Raw genomic sequence first — 22,708 nt, 5'->3', positions numbered from 1 at the left:
TGAAAAACAGGTCATCTGTACATACAGATATATACAAACTACATTTTCTCTATAGTTTGGTGATTGATTCATTAGCTAAACCTATAAATAGTGTTTAAATATTTGAAAGTCCAGTCTATGACATTCACAGTTAAAATTTCATACCTCAGGTGAACTATAGAACAGTTTAATTTCTACAGGTTGTCTTTAATTTTTTGTCTTTAAATATTTGGAAGTACAGCCTATGACATTCATAGTTAAAATTCACACCTCAGATGAACTATAGAACAGTTTAATTTCTACAGGTTGTCTCTAAATTTTTCCATTTTGTGCATTTTGAATAAATAGCTACTATTTGTACTATTGAGGCTTAATTTAGAGAATCTATTAGGGCATGCTCATTTTGTTTGTATTTTAATTGTTATTTTGTTGCCAAGGATAGGTGATTAAAATTACTGGAGACTACCAACATTAAACACGTTAAGTATGAAATCTTCACTGACACAAATAGACTTTTAAATGCATGATAGTATAATTAACGTTATGAAGTTTGAGACTTAATGGCAAGGACTGGAAATGTGGCCGTATGATATAATCATCGCCAGCAAATGCCAGAAAACTAATCGCACTAATCAAGCATGACTACGGAACAATAATTATGGTCAATCTTGTGCAAAAAGTGAATATAACAGAACATGTCTCTATGACATTGACGAAATAGAATACTATCACTATTACTTGAAGGGGCTTATGTTTTCCACAAAAACATGAGATAATTTAATAGTTCAGAATGACTTTAAAATAAGGAAATGAAATATTAATACTACATGGCTTATGAATGTATGCATGTTCTTATATATTTTTCTTTTGTGCTTGAAAGACATCATTGCTTTCCAATGTCAGGTACAATATCATCAACAAATGACTTTGGAACAGCAAAGAACACAACTATTACTCTGTTATTATCTGATAAATTTTTATGACGCACATTGGAGTGCATGTCTGAGACATTTCCTGTTCCTTGGTCTTGTTATACTGGAGGTATGTTTACAAAGCAATGCAATAGGTCCTAGTATTGTCAGTGCTAAGGCCTAGCCTGTCCTCACAGTTCCTGACTGAAATGACAAGTTAATGTTATTGATGGAATGATTATGGCTCAGCTTCCTTGAGACCCAAACTATTAGTGGAAAAGCAATAAGACAATAATATGGGAAGGAAACAGCAGCTCCTGTCAGTGGTTATCCCCTCCCCTCCTCTCTGCATTGTATCATAAACAAAAGCAGTGCAGCAGCCACTAATTATAGGAAACCTTCTAGACTTTTTTGTAATTGGATCTATAATTTTTCCCATAGCAACTATGAGCTAAGACAAACCAGTTCACAAACCAGGGCTGGTACATTCCCTGGAGTTTTTACCTTGTTCCTCTGTAGAATCTTCAAATGAAGACGCACAAATAGATATTTGTGTATACGTATACTGGTGAGTTGGTACTTTGTTTTTCTTTTTATCTTTCTTCCTTCCTTTTCTTTTCTCTCTTTCTCTATCCCTCCCTCCCTTCCTTCCTTTTTTCTTCCTTCTCTTCCTTCCTTCCTTCCTTTCTTTCTTTCTTTCTTTCTGTCTCAACTATATTTCTGATGTTTCTAATTATTTCATCTTAAGTAGTATGGAGTGGTTGAGCCAAGCCACTAGAGCTCCAAATTCAAACTTGACCTCAAATCTGAGCTTTGTTTTTACTAGGATAGGACTCACTGGTCAACAATGAACGCTATAACAATGAATACTATAAATTTCAAAGCCTGATGTTGACGTGTTTTAACTATGTGAGGTGTCTATTCATTTTACCTTTCAAGAACATTGCTATCAATGAGGAAGCCATGAAAATGACAAGCTGAAAGACATGTTATGTTCTATGTAGGTAGTAATTCTCATTATTGTTAAAAGTTTTTGTTTTTCTCTACAAATGACATTCTACCACATGCACAAATAATAAAAACATCTTATTTTCCATGTTCAATTTTCAAAATTTTAGTTGCTTTCATAAAAAGACAAATTAATTATGAAGTGTTACCCATGGAAATAATTCCAGAAACAATGCAGTAATATAGCAATGTCATCAAATAACAAAAAGACGATTAGAAAAATAACAACAACACAGCTGGTAATTCTGGAGAAACAGGAGCATATCGAGAAATGCATGTATATAACCAGAAACTTTATTTTTACAGTTTAAAAAAGGAAGTCAGCAATGGTAAAAAGAGAGAAATTCAGACTGAACCAGAAGGATCAATGAAAACACCTGTATTGGTGCTAACAAGCGAATGTTTAGAGACAAGTCTTGGAAGAAAAAAACTTCTTGCAGCCAATTGTCAACCATATTTTCTTAAAGTAAATCATTTTAATTTGAAAAGTCCCCAAGTCTGTTCTTGTTCCTTCATATTACTTAGAACGTTTTGTCTTCATTTTCATTGTATGGACAAGTTTTTCAAGTGTTTTCTATTTCTACAGCTATGATATTATAGAATGACTGAATTCTTTCTTTTAAAGAAATTTAAAACATCAAAGTTCATTTTACTTGAGGAATACAAAGCACCTGGATGCTGAGGATATAGAAAATGCAGTATCCTGAAAGAGCAGCTGGTCATTGTCAGAGTGAGGTAAAGGGAGAAGAGGCTTCAGAGAAGACCCCTGTGGCCTGGAACCGTAGCTCAATTGATAAAGTGTTTACCTTGAAAGCGCGGGGACGTGAGTTTGATCCTCTAGAAACCACATTTTTGAAAGTTGGGTATGATGGCGTATGCTTATAATACCAACGCAGAAAGGCAGAAGCAGGAGGATCCCTCGGACTGGGGTTCCAGGGCTGATCATTTGCCTTCTTTTCCAAGAAGTCTTCCAGGCAAGCCAAGCCCACGCACAGTGCCATGGGCTGCAGAGCTCCTGAACAACTGAGAGGTTACACGGCTGTGGATGTTGGCACACCTGGTGCAAAGTCAGTGTTTCTCATTCTTCAGTTGTAGCCTCCAGCCTCCCTAGACAGTAGGCTTCAACGTCAGAGAATGCTGGGGGAATTCCATGAATATTTATATACCGAGGTTCTCCTTTGATTTCCTTTCTATCATTTTATTTCACAGATGTCATCTAATTAAAATTTTGACCTGTTGTGTTAAGGCACTTTTTTGTTACGGTTTGTATTTTGACTTTTAGCGGTGCTCAAGATAAAACCCAAGGGCTTGCAGGCCTTAGGCAAGTGCTCTGCCATTGAGCTGCCTCCAGCTAGTTAAAAGTGAGCTTTATGCTACCAACTAACTCTTCTTTGCTATACTAAGCTTTAGGATGAAGAGTCAGGTGGGGCAGGGACTAGTTTAGGTACAAAGAACTCAATGCTTTCTTGTTAGTGAACTCATTCATTTTAATCTCAATGTGTTTGTGTGAAAATTCACAGATTGTACCTTTTCATTAATCTTCCTAAAGTCACTGCACTTAGGGACAGGAGCATATGACAGTATGAGGACATATATATGGGTTACACTTTGACATAAGTCTAAGCGGATGTGTTCTCTTCTCAAAGACTTTCCATCGTTCCTCCTCCTCTCACGTAGTTTTCAACTAGAGTGAGGAAGATGTCACTTAGAGATTATGTCACTGTCACTTGAAGGGTATTACGAAGGTAACGAGTCTTTTCTCTACCACATAGATATCAGAGGGTTTGTGATTACTTGCCCATGCCCTTAAGGAAGTTAAGAACAACTTTCCTGTCATGTTAAATTAGATTTTTAAAGAGCAGTGAGCCAGAGATTTGGCCTAAACAAACCGACAAAGTGTGGCTTCTAGATTCCTGATGGGCAGGCATTATTTGATTAAATTTCTAGGGATTGTTTTATTTAATTACAAGAACAGCTCACCAAACAAGTTAGTCACTGATTGAATTTCTAAACTCAGGTCTGTTGAATAAAGCCAAATGAATCATTTTTCCTACCCGGGAAAATCTTCAGTGATTCAGATGCCAAGACCTTCATGGTAAATAAATATTCCAGGTCATGGACTTCTTGCTATAAGCCTTTATACACAGAGAAATTCTTCTCCTGGTGTTATATTTACATATTTTTCTACACTGAACAGGAAATAGAAGATCTTAGCCTTAGTTATTGCATCATTAACTATGATACACTTAGCTAAGTTAAAGCATCTAACTAACCCTCTAAATGACACCTGTTTCCTGGCAAAGTGGACTGAAAAGATTGACTCCAATTTCTTTTAAGTACCCACTAAGTACCGAAGTGGTTTCTGGTGGGATTATTGTGTTGTAAAGTATAGATTTGATCCCACTGGCAAAAACCAATGTAAACGATGAAGACAGAATATAGAATATTAGTAAGCATTACCCCTAAGAAGAGTTTTCATTGCTTGTCATGATCAAAAGTTCTTGAACTTTTCCTGAACATTAACCAGTATTTTCTTTCTGTTGGTTCCCAAATGAAAGCTTCATACATTGCATCTGTGCCCCCACTGAAGGATTCAATTGTTGTACCCTTTAAAATACTGTGATGCCAAATGACAGATCTTAGAATGAACATGAAGCAAGATCATCCATGCTTGAGATAGACTCTATATGGAAATAGTTGGTTCTCTAACTTATATTTGGCTGTGGGAAATCGTAAGGGGCTCTTACAATGTTGTGTAGTGTTTTCCTTTTAAGATGTATGGTGAACTCTAAAAGATCTCCTCATCTAAAGGCTGATGGCTAATTTCCATGCTAACTTTATTGAGCGTTGTTCCCATCAGAACAATGAGTTTGAAATTGCAGGCTGAGATTTGCATATTAAATCAAGATGGTTAATAGCCGTTGAGACCCAGTAGGGAGTAATTGATGTAGTCTTAGAATATTTGGATTTTCATCACTAGGCCATAAAATAGATTCGAGTGGTACATTATTTATTTCACTGCTGTGAAAAAACACCTGGCAAAAGCCACTTAGTAAATTGATTTTGGTTGACAATTCCAGGGGATCCATATCCACCCATGATGGCAGGGAAGGGAAAATGGTAGAAATGGGAAGTGGCTGGTCATCTTGTGGCCACATCCAGGAAGCAAGTAGTGATGAATGCTTGTTCTCAGTTTGCCTTCTTCTTTTTATTCAGACTTTGGACCCCAGCTTGTGAAATAGTATTATCTGTATAATCCACAAGTGACCTGCTCTAACAGGTTCTACAACAAACATGCCCAGAGTTTAGTTTTTGGTGAGTCTAAACCTCATCAAGTTGATAACCAAGATTAAACAACACGTGTGAGACAAATAGAAAGTGACAGTTAAGAAGATCATTTGCTTTAATATATTCTATCACTAATAATGTATTATATATAAGAAGTTGACTACTATCTATATATGCCATGTGGGAGTCTTAGTTAATTGGTAACTTTAGGAGGGGGTGATAGTACATACTTATAATTCCAGGACTTTAGTACTCAGTGAAGAGGAGATGAGGGCTCAGAAAGAATGTTCATGAGTTTGAAGCTTGTCTGGGCTACAAAGAGAGCATATAGGTGGGAGGGGTGTGAAGAGGTGGCAGACTACCTCCAGGTTCATAGGTATAATCCACTGATGCTCTTCCAAGTAGAAATGCTATTTTTGTGTGCCTTTGGGCTTCCTTTATGTAGTGCCAAAGTTATGGTCCTTTCATAACTTATGATAGTATTGAAGTTGTTCAAATATGGGATTGTTTTCTATCCCTCTATTTTAAAAGCTTATTAAAATACCATCAAAGAGCAGAGAACAATTGATGGTGGCATTCCTAGCCCTAAATGGAACAGCTGTATTATTTACTCCTAGTCACTGAGAACATTGCTGAAGAGTGGGTGGAAAGAATGTAAGAGCCAGAGGATGGGGAGAAATGCAGCAGAAAAGAAGTCTTCTGCTCATGACAAAGCCATTGCACACATGAATTCATTGCAGCTGTGAATATCTGCATAGACCTGAATGTGACTGGGTCAATCAACATTCATCATGTGTAAGAGGAGCCCATGAGACCACACTCCTCCCTGAGGGACTACTGGCAGTTAGTGGCTGTTGGGGAAGTGCCTGTCATTTTTTTTTTTTGTCAGCGGTGTAGCCTCTGAGAGGATTGTTTTTCTACAATGCATGATCTTCCCATTGAGGCTTAGTCAATGCTAATTAAACTTATTTGTGAGGGCCACATACAAATTAGACATGACGGTGGGAGAGGGACTTGCTGGGAAGAAGTGTCTCAGTGGGTGGTGGTTGGAGGTGAGGGAATAATAGTGTTAAAATAACTAAAGCTTGTTGTGGAAATGTAGGAAACTGTCGTGCAAGTAAAGTATTAAGTAACAAGCAATGAGATGCTTGTCCAGCACATGCAACACTCTTGGCTCCTTCTCCAGTACTACATACACAGAACTAAAAACATTTATTAAATCTCCTTATTCAAAGTATAGTTTGTTTTTAAGTGTTTCCATTATTTGTTCGCCTTTCACCCGACTAAACAGAGAGCAATTTAAACAGGCACTCAATAAATGCTTCAATGAATGTCTACAATGGATTAATGAGTTAGAATTTGAGTGACATGCAAAGTCATCGAGGACCCAAATAATTTGTTTGACTTTTTCTTCAACCTGACAGTTAGCGTGCAGTCCAACATCATTATCAGAGGACTAACATTTCAATTTGAGGCAGGGTGTTAGCTTCTCCTTTTTCAGGCATCGTATGGTATTCTGTGTAACTCTTCTCACATTCCTCTAGCCTGAGCTAAATTCATCTTCACTCATGAGGAAAGCTAGACAATGTAGTTTCCTAATTTTCCTTAAATTATTAGCCTTTTACCACAACAAAGTACTTGCCTAGGAACTTAAAAGAGAAAAGATGTTCATGTAGCTTCTACTTTTAGATGCTGAAGGTTTAAGATAAATTGGCCCCATCAATTCGGTATCTGGTGCTCCCTTGCTGGGCTGGATAAAGAGAGCACAGGGTAGTGAGAGTGACAATGGAAACACACGGAAGAGGTGAGTTAGAAAAATGAGGTCTGGGAGTCAGGGACCAGGCTTGCTCTTGTTATGGTAATCTACTCTTGTCTCTCTCACTATTCTTCAGTCCTAGTCAGCCTCAAAATTGTCATCCTGAGGGCTGAAATGGCAGGTAGGAGCTATATTGTAACTTACTAATAAAGGCAAAGGGATCCTGCCAAGTAATCTTTCCTAAGGACAGATGCAGTGACGTAGTCGCTATCTGCATCTCTTAAAGGTTTTGCCATTTCATACACCACCCTGTTGATGAGAGAGATGATGGCATATAAATTTTTTCAGGACAAACCCTATCCAACCCATAGGAGACTGGTTACTTGGATTTTCCTGATAAAAGAGGGTTGGGCAATGAATATCAAAATATGCATTTCCTGTTTTGTTCCAAATAACTAATGAAATTTATAGATGTTTTGTTTTTTTTATTTTCAAAAACAGTTCTATCATAAAATAATATTTTATTTAGTAATTATTTATCAGCACCATTACTTTTACTGAAAACAAATTCTGATATATTAAAACCTTCAGAAAGTCAGAATGACTTAAATGGATATTTTAGACAAGAAAAGCACGTTAGATATTAGCATCAAAATTTTATATTTTCTATAGAGGTAACCAGCACTAGGGCAAGCTAGGTGACCTTCTGAGGGTCTCAGAGGTAATAAAAGTGGTGAGGCTGAGCATGAATATAAATGAGGCTCACAAGACCTTCTCTCTACTACATTAGGATGGGCATTATTGACTAAACGAGCCTGTGTTTGGCACTTTGCTTCTCTGAAATGAACATTAGATTATAAATATTTTAACATTAATGCTAATCTGATGTCTTTTTCGTTTTAAGCTTTCCACATGGAAAGGAAAATTCTTACTAGGTTGCTTGCGGTTTGCACTGTGGAAGTGTGTTTATACACCATTGTTAGGTTGCTGGCAGCCTGTACTGTGGAAGCGTGTTTGTACACCGTTGCTAGGTTGCTGGTGTTACTGTGGAAGTGTACACATCATTGTAAGGTTTCTGGTCACGCTATACTGTAGAAGTGTGTTTATATACCATTGTCAGGTTGCTGGTTGTACTGCAGAAAGGTATTTATACACCATTGTTAGGTTGTTGGTGGCTTGTATTATAGAAGTGTGTTTATGCACCATTATAAGGTTGCTGGTTGTACTGTAGAAGTGTGTTTATACACCATTGTTAGTTGCTGGTTGTACTGTAGAAGTGTGTTTATACACCATTTTTAAGTCGCTGGTGGGTGACACTGTAGACGTGTGTTTAGAAGCCATTTGATAGGAATTCAGAGGATGCTTCCATAGAGGGATTATACAGCGTTTCCACAGCTGAACCAGATATCTATTTAACTCTTGATGAATGTGCTATACCATGCAAATAAAATGATCACAAAACTATTTTGGGAGGTTTAATAAGCTTTAAATGCATCACCAAGTTGTGTAGACATTGTGATGTATAGAGGATATAAAATAGACTTAGTACATTATTTTATGGCAAAAGAGACAGACATTTAAAATGTTTCCATGAAAGAGATTAAAGTTTCAAGAAAACATCTGAACTAGAGGAGGTGAAGTAAATTCAGTTTCCTTAACATGCAGAGAAACAGACAAAATGTAAAAGTATTCCTTCCTTCCAAACTTAATTGACTCCAGATGCTGGTGAATATGCCAAGAAAAACTATTGACATAAAAGGGTTATTTTGCTCATAGAATAAAAACACTATATCTTCTGCCATGGCATCTACTCTAGACCTGGTATTCCTTGTCATCCTGCTCCTCTCTCCCAGGAATGGATTTGAGCATCACAACTTCTGCTTGATAAATCATGGAGCTTCAAGACTCTTGAAAAAAATATATTAACTGTGCCTTTTTTCTTTTCCGTGGCAATTCAGTCTTCAGTTAATTTACCAGTTCTGATTCCTTTGGCAATCACCACTTATGCCAATGTGTTACTAAGTCACCTTGTCTATGTTAACAATGGTTTCTGATATATAAAGAGTTTTACTGATCAAATCCACCACCACTGGTTCTGAAATTTGGGACAAAAATCTAAAGAGAAACTGAATTTCCAAAATCTCAGACTGTCTTCTGAAAGGTACTTCATAACACTCGTTACAACGACAGTGAGGGAAGTTCTCACTGCTTAACTCCAGTTCCTAAAATAAACATCCTCAGCAACACGATGACAGAGCTCACTAGCTACGGTATGGATTTCTACAATACTTCTACCAAAACTTCAAAACTTTATTCCTAAAATGAAAAGAGCCATATTAATCCAGACTGAAGATTATTTCACAAAACTGGTTGCCTTCAAAAGTATGCAGGTGGTGAAAATAAATACTTCTCTCTCTCTCTCTCTCTCTCTCTCTCTCTCTCTCTCTCTCACACACACACACACACACACACACACTCACATGTATGATCTTTTCTGGCCTTCACATACTCTCCACACCACACACACCCAAACACATACATACACACACACGTATACACACACGTATGACTTCTGGCCTTCATAGGTGCTTCATATACTCCCCATACCACACACACATATACAAACACATACACATAATTAAAATAAAACTAAATAAGTAGAAATCAAAATTTGGTGGCTGTTGAGATGCTCCATGAGAAAGAAAACTTTCTGTGAATGCGAAAGGCTCTAAATCCAGATCCCCAGTGCTAGCTGTGGATCTCTGCATCTGCTTCCATCAGTTGCTGGATGCAATTTCTTTTATAACAGTTAAGGTAGTCATCAATCTGATTACAGGGGGAAGGCCAGTTCAGGTACCCTCTTCCCTATTACTAACTGGCTTTTTGGAGCCCATGCTCTTTGGAAGGATACCTTGCTCAGCCTAGATATAGAAGGAGGGCCTCAAAGTGATGGGCCAGACTTTGTTGAGTTCCCGTGGGAAGCCTTACCCTCTCTGAGGATGGGATAGGGGGTGGGGTGAGTGGAAGGTGGGGGGAGTGGGAGAAAGAGAGGAAGAGGGAACTGGTACTGATATGTAAAATCAGAAAAGATTATTTTAAAAAATAAAGAAGAGAGAGGGAAGTCAGAAAAATATTCTCATACAAATTGTCAGATGTCTTGCTTTCATGAGACAAGGCAGATGAGGCATAAATAATTTATTTAATGATTTTATCCTGTACCCTGCATTTTCAATGTACCCTAAATTTCCTGTAGTCACATGTCAATGAATTAGAGAAGTATGTCAGTTCAATCTACTTCTCCTCCATAGTAATATTGACTTGCATGACATCATTAGCATGAACACACAGACACACACATACACACACACACACATTTGTCTATCTACAACCTATGATCTCTTCTGCACAGTGATTTAAGGTATCACTTAAAGAACATGTTAGGAGTCATTGGAGCTGGGGCTGGCCAGATGGCTCGGTCAGTAATGGCACTTGCCTCCAAACCTGAAGACCAAAGTTTGATCCCTAGAACCCACATGGCGAAAGAATAGAACTGACCCCTTCCATTAATTAGTCTTCAGTTGACATTATCGGCAACTCAATCAAGCCATTTCATCTTTACAAATGAAATAAGATTTGAGCCAAGTCCTATTTCTTGTACGAGTCAAGTCTAAGATTACAGATGCCTATGGATAGACTCGAAAGACTCTGTGTGGCTTTCCATTTGGCATTCTGTGATAAGACAGAGCTGAGATGACGTGTTTGCTGCCTGGAAAATTAAGATCACAAGGGACAGTCAGATGAGAGAGAAGCCTGACAACAAAGGAAAGGCTTGGGGCCAGCAGCAAATGTGGAACAACCATAGAAGGGGTTAGCTCACTGCAAGCAAAGACCCAGCTGAGGTCTCCTCTTCCCCTGACCGAGTCTTCCTTCCAGAGTCCGTCAGATGTCTTTCCTGGGTGCTCTGGCTGCTCCCGGGTGGCAGGAGCGCTGTCATTGTTTACCTGCACATGTCCCCCAGGGGACTAAGCCTTCGGGGAAAGGACTAAGAAAGTCTCCTTTGTATCTGTGTCGTCAGCATCTGGCTTTAGCTATGGTACTCAGCAGACTATTCAAAATAAAATTTGCCATACACGCACACACAAAATTACAAGAAGTAAAACAGTAAAAAAAAATATACATGGCAAACCAGATGTGAAGCTATGAGACCAGATACTAGACTTTTAAATGTCTATTTGTATTCCAAACCTCCATGGAACATACCTTACATATACACAGGAAAATGTATTTTTTTAAATGTTGTTGGTAGGGCATGATGACTCCGACCTGTGCTGAAAGCAATTTGGAGACAGAGTCAGGAAGATCATAAACTAAACATCATTCTTTCCCCAAATGGGAAAAAAAAAACATATTTGATGAAATAGAAATAAAATAGAACAAACATTTTAAAGAGATATCAGAGTCATACAAGGCCAAATGTTTTGCCATGTGTGAAAACGGCCAGAGGTGACCTTAAAATCAGGATAACTATTCATTGTCTTAGCAATTTGTGTAACAATAAACTGGCAATGTATAGATCTCCTTGACCTTCATTATTGCTTTAGTCTTTGATCTTGATTTTAAAAAGTCTTCAAGATGTCTAAAATAAACTATAATGACAACAATAACCCTGTGTAATGTAACCAATCAATAGTAATGTATGATATAGTACTACTTAATTTTCACTTGCTAAAAACCCGTCAAAAGAAGGCGAATGTTCAAAATCAGTACTTACCACACTTTACACAGTAAAGTAATTTACTGTGAGAGAACATGAAGCTGGGTGGGAGGGAGGTGGGAGGGATATGGGAAGAACTGGAGGGGGAGGCAAACATTGTCAACATATATTGCATAGAATTTATAAAATTAAAAATGATACCTAAAGGGTATGTCTCGCTATACCCACTCTGAGAACACACCTGAGAAGGAGTCTAAATTAGCCCACAATAGGCGTGGGCACTCATGATTGCTATGCCACAATTAGCAACAGCTATGTTATTGAACCCATTTCCCTGTCTACTAGAAGACGGATGAATGCAGAAACTATAGCATCTATACACAATGGCGTTTTATTTGGTAAGGGTCATTTGAGGTCATTTGAAGGAAAGGGGATGCAACTTTAGATATTATTTAGTTAAGCAAAATAGGCCAGACTCCAAACAAACTAGAAATACCAGTTGCATTCTCTCATATGTGTAATTTAGTTTATGTATAATACATATTTAAGGCTATGAACACAGTATCATATGGAATGGAATGGGTAATATTGGAGAAAAGGAAAGAGATTTTCAGGATTGGGAAAGGAGAGAAGAGCAGTAGTGGGGTGAGATGAATATGAGCAAATGCAAATCTTGGATTGAAATACATCATTTTTACAGTGAACATACACTAAAGAGCATAATTTTATAATCAGAATATATGAAATCATATATATCATAAAATACATAGCCCCATGGAATCTTCACAAATAAAACGAGCCACGTGCCCAGCTCTGGATAAACGCAGATCTCTAGCACTGCAGACTATTCTCCTTCCTGTTATTAGTCTGCAATGCCAAGACTGGAAGGCTGCACAAGCAAAAGGTAAGTCTACACTGTTTCAGACACGGTTACACTAAAGATACACTTTGCGCAAGGCCTCTAATTTGAATAATTGTTTTAGTGGCGCCATATAATAATATCTGTGGACAACAGTTAAATGGAGACATGGGCTGGGAGTTTTGCCCTCTCATCAGGCAGCCTTCCAATGGTGCTAAGAAGGAATAACGAGGAGCTAGTGTCCAAGATGGTAAGGAAGAAGGACTCTAACTGAAATTTCCATCTCGGTGCACCATACTAGTCAAGACTATGGTAAAGACAGGTGGTTACTTGATAAACAAGGTTATATTGTATTTATTTGTTCTCATCTGGTGCCATTGTAAGGTTAAAAGCAAACAGAAGTGTTATACTGAGGATAATAAGGGTGACTTAAAGATTGATACAAACTGACCTAATTCTAGACTCCTTACTCCAAACTGATGTTTGTGAAAATTTTAGGTTAGGTTTTGCCTGATTGTTGAATTTAAGATAACAGAACAAATAATGCATCTATCACATAAATCTCTAAATAAAGAATATGACAAACATTGGTTGTACTGATCTTAGAGGGGCCAAAGTTAAAATAACACAAATGGAAAGCAATCCTATATGTGATAATACATATAATTTTTAAAAAATTTGAAATCATATCCAAAATTGTAGGTGCCTCTCTCACAGTGGAATAGATATATGCAAAATATTTTAATAAAACTGCAAGAATGAAACTTTAAGGCCAAAAATGATAACATTATTCAAGAGGTTTCTCGGGTCTTTTTTTGCAATTTTATCCAATGTTAATCAACATATGGATGTAGCCAGGAGTTCAGAATCTCCAGTTATCCAAATAATCCCAAGCTCTACGAATCACTTAGGAGACACTCTATTTAGAGCTACAGTGTCCAAATACTAGTGGCTTAAGAACAGGTTTCTATTAATGTTTATTTTCGCATCTGTACACAGACACAAAAGACACCTTGCAGAGAAGTACATGGTAACTGTGTTGTATATTGATGACTAGCAATCAAAATGGTTAACTAATGTGTTTATATTAAAAACAAAATTATTGATGCTTGGGATGTAGCTTGGTGAGTAAGATAACAGAACTATAAACAGCAAAAACCGAGTCTGAATCTCCATCATCTACATAAAAGCCAGGCACGGCGGACAGTGCCTCTAATCCTACCACTGGGGAGCAGACACTCAGATCCTGAGAATTCACTGGCCAGCCAGGTAGCTGAAAAGGTGAGCTTCTAGGTCAATGAAAACCATGTCTTAAGCTAATAAGGTAGAGAGTAAGAGAAGACACTCAATATCTTACTGTGGCCTCTTCATTTCCATGTGTGGACTCACATGCCACACACATACACAGCATTATACACACAAGGTATCTATGTTTTAGCTGCACTACTTATGATAAGCAAGAAGCAAAAATGGAACCAGCCTAAAATCTGTCAACAGAATAATGAATAAGGAAAAGAGGGTACAAATCCACAGCAGACTTTAATGCAACCATTTAGAGCAATGAAATAATAACATTTGAAGAAAAACAGATGTAACTGGAAATCATATTGTTAAGTGAAATTTAAAAAGACTCAGAAAGAGAAACACTGCATGATTTTTCTCATACGCAGAATATTTATTTATTTATTTATGACATGATTCCAAGGGGAAGTATTTTTATTTCTTACCTTAGTGTGACAGCAATGCATTATTGGTAACACAAAATTAATCACCAGTGTATATAATAGACACACTATCTAAGCAATTACCTTGATCTTTCCCCTTTCTTCCCATCTGTTCATCAACACCCGTGTCTGTCTCAATTAAAGTTCACCTATTAGGTCAGAAGATTCAATGCCTCACTTTAGCCTTCTCTGCAAATTTGCACCGAAACCAACTGAACTGTTGCATTTCTTCTGGCTCTTTAATAGGCATTCACTTAAATCTGTGTGTATATAGATACGTATTTAGACATTTCTGTACATGGGTGTAGGTCATGAAACTAGAAAGAGTATCATGCGAAGGAAGATACAATGAGGGAGTTAGGAAGCAGAGATGCTAATAAAATATATGCAATAATAATGTAGAACTTAGGACTAGCTGGGGGAAGAAAGTTAATCAGCTCGAGTGGGGAAGGGTGTGGAGGAAGGCTGTGGAGAATAATCAGGAACAAAGTATAATGGCATAGATAGTATATATGAATAAGTCATGATGAAATCTATTATTTTGGTTTTTGTTCGTTTTCTGGAGCTGAGGACAGAACCCAGGGCCTTGCACTTGCTAGGCCAGTGCTCTACCACTGAGTTAAATCACCAACCCCCAATATCTATTATTTTATATCCTGTCCGAAACAATTGATAAAAAAAATCAGAAAAAGGGAGAGAGAGGGAGAGGGAGAGAGAGGAGACTGGTATTCCCAGAAGCTGGCTAGCTGTGGTCACACAGTACAGTTTCATCAATGACCTGATTCTAGGCCACAGAGTGCCTAGAATATGTTTCTGGTAATTGCTCAATATTTCCCAAAACACTTTGTTGTAAATGAATTTGCCATTTTTTGTTTAGTTACTGCCTTCCTTTACAGTATATAAAGGAAGAAACCCCATTAGATAAAAAGAAGAAATCTTTAGTTAGTTTAGTGATCTTGTCATCCCACTTGGGTGTCGAGACTTGTGAAGGAAGGACACAGTATCTCCTTCAGTGCCATATGTACAGACAGTGTCAAGCACCATTGGAGTCTGCAGTTCTCATTTCGCAGTGTTACCAAAACGCATGCCTGGTCTTCCACAATGCTTTTCCTGTCACTGGAACTGAGATCCTACAAATGCAAAAGATGTGAAGGGGTGAAGAGGAGTTTTAGCTGCCGTGCTGACAAAGAGCGCTTTGTGTTTATAATCCATCTGTAAGTGCATCCAAGACAGTCACACTGGGGCTGTCGCTTTGCTCTGACGATGTCAACAGGCACTTGAATTTCTGTATAAGGATGCTTTCTGAATTAAATGGCTTTCTTTCAACGGTGTTATCCTGCAACAAAATCCAATGAGTGAGGATGCTTGTGCCTTGACAGCATCAGTATGATGGCTGTGTGATGAGGCTCTTATTAGTAACTTAAAATTGTCTAGTATGTTGACCACAGATGAGTTAAGCTGCTCATATTCTCACAAAAAAAAAAAATCCTTTACCACGCACTCTCTAAGCCACTTCGCCAAAGGATTCCCAAGTGTAATTAGTGCTCAGACACTGTGACTCCAGTCAAGTTCTGTTTCTAAGAGGAAAGCTCATTCCTCATCCAGGAGAGTACATTTATAGAAAATTATCTTACCAAGTCTAAAGACTTAAAAATTGATCAGCATTTCTAATGGATTTCCCATTGATCAAAGCAATGCAATTTTGTATGGCATAAAATATACAATTTCTGTATGAATTTTAACCCATCTTAATTAGCAAAGGTAAAATAAGAGATTCTATAGTAACTATACCTTGTCTTGATGAACAGCAGTTCCAATTATTAGTTAGTTATCGCAGGTCCACTTTATGTGATAAACACGATTGTATAAACATGATACGTTAACTGCAACGCTATTGGTTGTTTGGTTGTTTGATTTTTGGAACAGAGTGTTATACAGCCCAGTCTGTCCTCAAACTTGCTATATATCACAGGCTGTCCTTGAGTTCATGATCTTCCTAGCTTCACCATGAGTGATGAGATTGGAGGCATGTACCACTATGGGAGAGTCTGGCTTTTGTATAAGTTTCATTCTGTGATTGAGTTTTGGACAAAGTTTTTTTTTTTGATCTCCTATCTTGGAAATGATTTGTTTGCCTATTTTTATTAGATCTTGAGGAAATTCGTACAATATATTTGACCATGTTCACCCCCAACTCCTCACAAATACCCTTTCCCTCCCCACTCAACTTTGTGTTGTCTGTTTTTTATAACCTCTCAAGTACAGTAGCACCCTCCAGCAATAGGAAATCTAGCCAGTAGATACAATGTCTCCAGATCAATACTAGCTTCATTTCTCCAGGTTTTATGTTTCAAGGTTGATTTATCTTGAGCAATAGGGTCTTAAGGTCAAGTTCTAGCTGGTAATCAACAGCATTGGCAATAGTCTGTAATGTTTTGGGGGGGCCTGAGGGGCCTTCTAGCCAAGAACCCCACAAAGAGATAGACAATTTCAAACACTGAGGTGTTTTATTTGTTACTCTGAGGTGCCTAGTAGGGGCATTGTTTATTTGTGATAGAGGAACTCCATTAGAGCTATTTTTACATATGTGTGTATTTGTTTTAGAAAGTTTATACAGTAGGTGTGTATATAACTTTTTTAAAAAGGTTTTTAGTGTTAGTTATTCTCTCGCTTTGTTCACTTCTTTGTCCTGGCCTCTGATCTCACACCCTGTTTAACCCTTCCTGGGCTTGCCCTTGGCATTTCCCAACTTCTTTCTGTTGGTCCAGTGCAGACTGCTAGTTTTCAAACTTGTTCACACAACTTGCTTGTCAAAGTTGACATTTACTTATCTTTTTTTTAAAGATTTATTAATTTATTATGTATGCAGTGTTTTTATCTGTCTGTATGTATGCTTGCTGACCAGAAGAGGGCACCAGATCTCATTACAGATGGCTGTGAGCCACCATGTGGTTGCTGGGAATTGAACTCAGGATCTCTGGAAGAGCAGTCAGTGTTCTTAACCTCTGAGCCATCTCTCCAGCCCCCACACTTACTTATCTTTTAACTTATTTTTTGTGCTTTCTCTCTCTCTCTATCTCCTGCTCTTCTTCCTCCTCCCCTTTCTCTCTAGACACGAACAAGAGAAATGAGGAGTAACTATGAGACAGACAGAATATGTTTCTGTCTTGAAATTTCCTCTGTCAAACAAACATTTCCTTTAAACTAAACCTCCTTTGATTTCTCAGAACAAGGACATAATGAAGCCAGATTCTTAGCCAGAATATCACACAAGTGTCCCTGAGCCCAAGGAAGAGTCATTTCCCCCCACCCGAAACTTCAGGATCTGGGTCTGTACAGCCTGTGTTCCTCTTGACATTCCTGTCTTCCAAGCTTCTACAAGGATGGCCCCATTCCCTCTGCTCTGTGCTCAGCAGCTTTGCTCACACAAAGTAGAACCTTTTCCACATCCCTGCTATGAACCAGTTCCAAAAACCTAAGAACCACATTGCTGCGTTTACTACAACAGCTCAACTTTGCAGCAACATTTTTCTCGTTGTAATCAAAAGACCAAAGGAAATTCAGGAAGAATTGATTGTGTCTCACAAAGCATGATGTAGTCTGTCATGGTTGTAAAATTGGTGCTTGAAATTTCTGGCCACGTTGCTTCTATAGAGATAATGAACCCTGGTGCTTCTTTGTATTCAGTCTAGCAGTTGATGTGAATCTCCTTTCTTCAGGTGACCTAACTCAGATAATCCCACACAGCACACTCAGAAATTAGGAGATTCTGTATCTTGTTGATTTGGTGATCACTGTAATCTATCACACATTCCTTATTCTTGCATTGGGTTTTCTGATAGCTTTCTCTTGAGAGATATATATTAAAAATTGGGGTGGGGTGCCACACTAATAAGGTTTACACCATCACATCGTGTTAATGGCATATGTTATCAAGCTAGGTTATCTTCATTGATAGTAGTGATTTAGTTGAAGACCCTTTTTAAAAAGCACTTATGAAGATTTCATTCTGCTAGAAAATGCTTCAAAATGAATATCAGGACAGGTGACTCATAAACATAAGATAAATATTTTAAAAAAATGAATGAAGTCCAGTCAACATTTTACCTTTAAAAAACATCACTCTTTCAAAAGAAGTGACATTTTCAGAGCAGATTTTTGCTTGGAAGCAGACAATATCAATATAAAATATAAATTTTACTTTCTTTTTTTGCATTTCCACTGTTTTTATTTAATTTAGATCTGAACGGATTCTATCCAGATTTTTTTACATTAAATCATATTTAATATTTTAGAAAAAACATACAGAAATTATCTTCTTTGATTTTCTTTGTTAACTGTACTCTCTAAAAGTTTTTTTTATTGAAAAAAAAAATTTCCGCCTCCTCCCAGCCTCCCATTTCCCTCCCCCTCCCCCCAGTCCTCTCCCCCTCCCCCCACTCCTCTCCCCCTCCCTCTCCAGTCTGAAGAGCAGTCAGGGTTCCCTGCCCTGTGGAAAGTCCTAGGTCCTCCCTCCTCCATCCTGGTCTAGGAAGGTGAACATCCAAACTGGCTAGGCTCCCACAAAGCCAGAACATGAAGTAGGATCAAAACCCAGTGCCATTGTCCTTGGCTTCTCAGCAGCCCTCATTGTCCTCCATATTCAGAGAGTCCAGTTTTATCCCATGCTTTTTCAGTCACAGTCCAGCTGGCCTTGGTGAGCTCCCAATAGATCAGCCCCACTGTCTCCGTGGGTGGGTGCACCCCTTGTGGTCCTGACTTCTTTGCTCATCTTCTCCCTCCTTCTGCTCCTCATTGGGACCTTGGGAGCTCAGTCCGGTGCTCCAGTGTGGGTCTCTGTCTCTATCTATCCAGATTTTTAAAGATTTTTTTTACTTTCATTATATTTATTCATATATCTTGATTCCATTTCAAAGATTTTTTTTTTAAATTTGGTTTGTTGGACTGGCTTAGTATAGATACAGTTTAAGTTACCACAGGTAAGAAGCCCATTGGGTTCGGTGGTGTAAAATAGCCTGAGATGACAAGGCAGTTGTACACTGATCACTGTTTCCAACTCCCTGAAATAAAGGACAGACACTTTCATTGTCCTAAAGTTATAACTACGGAAGCAAAAAATATTGAAAACTGCCAAAAAAAACTTGCTGTTTAAATTTCTGAAGAAGATTTTTAAAAGAATACCTCCATTTTAAAACACAGATATTATATATAAGACATATGCTGATCATACTCATTAGAAATGAAAATCACCAATGATACATAACACAAATCTAGCCTATCTGAAAACAATAGAGTTCTCACATAACATATGATAATTACAATTTGAATTTCTATGACCAGAAGCCTTTTATGTGGTCAAAATGATAGAGAGGTCCAATAAGACCTTTGCTAGCTATAATAATGGTCAAACACGGCTCATGTTTTCCACATCTAGTTACTAACGTAAGAATTAATATGGAGATTCACTTCCATAATTTCCGAGTCACATCTAGGGGGATTCTTCCGTGAGTGTTCTCTGTACAAGAAGACTACAGCATCCTGGAAACTAAACAGATATCTTCAAAGTAGTATTTTACACTGTCGGTTGCCTCTGATTTTTGCCTCCTTATAGGTTTTAAGAACAATATCCATTCCAGACACCAGAGTCCCTAAGACTCTCCAGAGACTGCAAAGAACTGAGACACTTCTCTGCCTGCAGGAGGGGATCTTCTATCCTTTGTTCAGAGACTCCATTAGTGATGCTTAAATGTTTCTCAGAAGAGAAATCAAGTGTTGGAATTCACTTCCCTTTGAGTTTAGAAATATTGATTATGACTTTTAAAAGAGCCAAAGAATTATAATGACATTTCCTGAGCCACATACTTTGTTCTAATTAGCAGTACTTATAATATCTTCAAACAAAGTTTCAAATAATGAGAATTTACCTGAATGAAATGGAGCCACAGACTAAGTGCCCCTGCAATCAGTACTAGGGAAAATTCTGCAGTGTCTACAAAGGCATTTTATAAAGTAACTGGTAATGTTCTGAGTCCTCATTTTATTTTTGACAAAAAAAGAAGTTGCATATTTGGAATGTCAAGTCTCAAAACTAGTAAGTGGCAAATACAAGGTTCAAATCAAATATTTTCCAGCTCTGAGCTTCTTCTAAAGTCATGACATCAGATCAGATGTCTGCTACTTTAGAGAGACATGAAATGTTTTGTGTTTAAAAGGCCAAGAAACTGTTGGAAACTAAAGTCTTTTCAAACTAATGTGGTTAACAGACATTAGCCATAGAGGCATAACGGACTCAGGCGATGAATTAAAACAGAGACCGGAATTGAGGTCACACACACATGGCTTCAGGTGGCAAACACTGTCTGATACTTCCCACATTTTCTATCCCATATGAAATGTTTGTTTGAAAGTGCAATGATTAATCCTGCTTTTCTAATTAGGAAATTACAGTTTAAAGTGATCACACTAGCTACCTAGAGCCACAGCTCAGAACTATAGAGCCCAGATTGTGGCCATGGAAGATTAATCTTTGTCTTTGAGCTCTGACACATTGTGGAATTATATTACTCTATTGCATGCTGACTTCAGGGTAAACACAGACTGCTAGGAATATTTTAGCCATTTTATACTGCATAAATTAAAAGTGGGGCCATATATTCAGTATTTTATGAGAACTTAAAATTTAGATGAAATCACAGAAATTAGTGTATGTGAAAAAATTTAAAAGTATATATGTTTATAAAGCCACAGGCAATTGACAATGGCTGATAATGTCTGTTCTAGAGATGGGCCTCCAATCTCAAGCAATCACAGCCCTAAACACATATACATATGAGGAACAATAAATGAAGTTATAAGGTTTCGTTCATAAGAGTGTGTGTGTGTGTGTCTGTATGTGTCTTTGTGTCTGTGTAAAACAATAATAATTAAAGAATAAGAGGTTATGAAGTTAAGAAGGAGCCAGAAGGACATAAGAGGATTTGAAAGTATGACAGGGAGTAAATGTTATAAACACAATACTTAAATATGAAATTAAATAAATAGTTATCAAAATAAATAAATAGGACAAACAAAATGATCTGCACCTTTATTTCTAAGATTGATTAAAAAAAATATGTTCCTTTCAATGTCTTTGCTTTGGTAGGAAATTTTGTCATCTATTTCTGAAAGTTGGCAATTCAGCTTTCTAAAATAAATGCTAGAAAGGCTAAATGTACCTCCTGGTTAGTTTACCACAGCAATGGTTCTTCCTTGTCCTTGCTCGTTGCTTAGCAACAGATTGTCTGAGGTTACATTAGAGCTGACAGGTCTGGGGGATGATTGACTATGTAGAATACTCAGAGGAGAGCATTGCACGTCTCGAATGGATATAAGAGAAAAGGTTCAAGAGTGGACTTGCTGATGGCGATAAACTCATGCCAGCGGCATCAGTAAGGGTGAAAACATAAAGAATTAAAATAAAAATAAATATGCTGAAAATATTGCTTTGTTTTTTGGCTCTCTTGCTGCTGGACGTATGCTAGGAGAGCATGGGTGTTTTGTTACTCACTTACTGTTTTCTTTTATCATTCCTCTCTTTTTGTTCACTTATATTCTTTCTTCTGTAAAAATTCCCCCCTCTCCTCCTTCTTGTCCTCTCTCCCTCCCTCTCTTCCTCTCTCTTTTCCTTTAAACACGTTCCCTTATTCCAACTCTCCTTTTATCCAATGGTAAAATGATACAGAATTCTAAATAGTTTCTTTATGATGATGTTATGTTTACCTATATCAACTTTCAAATGGATAATTTTAATCTTCTATTTTGTGTGTTGTTCAAATAAAACAAAATTCAAAAACTTGTCTTTCAAGTAAAGGTCTCCTATTTTGACTAATAAAACCTCTCCATGAGTTTGTGCACGTTTGCATAAATATCTAGTTTATTTTTAAAAAAGTCCTTGGTCCAACAAGATGGCTTTCTAGGCAAGGGTTCAACTCCCAGGACCCACCTGGTGGAAGGAGAGAACAACTGGCTCCTCTGATCTTCAAGCTCCCTGCAACACACGTTTATTCGCGTTAGTTCTTAATGAAAAGGTCCAATTGCCAAATTAATAGTCTATAAAAGAAGACACAATAGGCCCTTCCCATTTCAGAATTACTAGGTATGCTCAAGTATCTGTATGTATTTAAGTTACATATATATTGTTGTCAGAAACCACAAAGTAAATAGGTGAACAGTGACATAAGCATGTTGTGGAAGCCATACTTAATTAGTTCTTGATGACTGCCTAACACAAACTTGAAAAATTACAACTTTAGTATTTATGGAAATATGAGGAACTAAGACTCATTAATTCCAAACTAAAAAATCTTGGCTTTATTTAAGGTAGAATGCCTGTGCACAGAAGCCCATCACGAGAGAGTTAAGGGTTACCAGGACACTTGATAATATGGACATTTGACATGCATTCCACTAATCCCACTCCCCAGCCATAGC

The 22,708-nt window shown here is 37.6% G+C and overlaps 1 protein-coding gene and 1 long non-coding RNA gene across 3 annotated transcripts in view; one reads left to right on the top strand and one right to left on the bottom strand.

Annotated features, from left to right (window-relative positions):
• Positions 1 to 22,708, top strand: part of Scn9a (sodium voltage-gated channel alpha subunit 9) — a 125,564-nt gene that overhangs the window by 29,371 nt on the left and 73,485 nt on the right. The window lies entirely within an intron of this gene.
• The window catches only part of LOC121433146, a 106,231-nt gene continuing 97,597 nt past the window's right edge, over positions 14,075 to 22,708 (bottom strand). Inside the window, exons 4-5 of one of the 2 annotated variants that reach the window (XR_005972287.1) lie at positions 22,221 to 22,265; positions 14,075 to 15,369 (exon numbers count right to left, since the gene is read on the bottom strand). This is a non-coding gene — a long non-coding RNA (uncharacterized LOC121433146). Of the gene's footprint in view, positions 15,370 to 19,061; positions 19,300 to 22,220; positions 22,266 to 22,708 lie in introns of those variants that run through there. The other variant, XR_005972286.1, reaches the window with a different exon arrangement.

The sequence above is a fragment of the Microtus oregoni genome, unplaced genomic scaffold, assembly GCF_018167655.1.
Source record: "Microtus oregoni isolate MIOR12 unplaced genomic scaffold, Mior012 000037F_ref0000500, whole genome shotgun sequence".
Taxonomy (NCBI): Eukaryota; Metazoa; Chordata; class Mammalia; order Rodentia; family Cricetidae; genus Microtus; species Microtus oregoni.
This window is presented reverse-complemented; position numbering and strand designations above follow the sequence as displayed.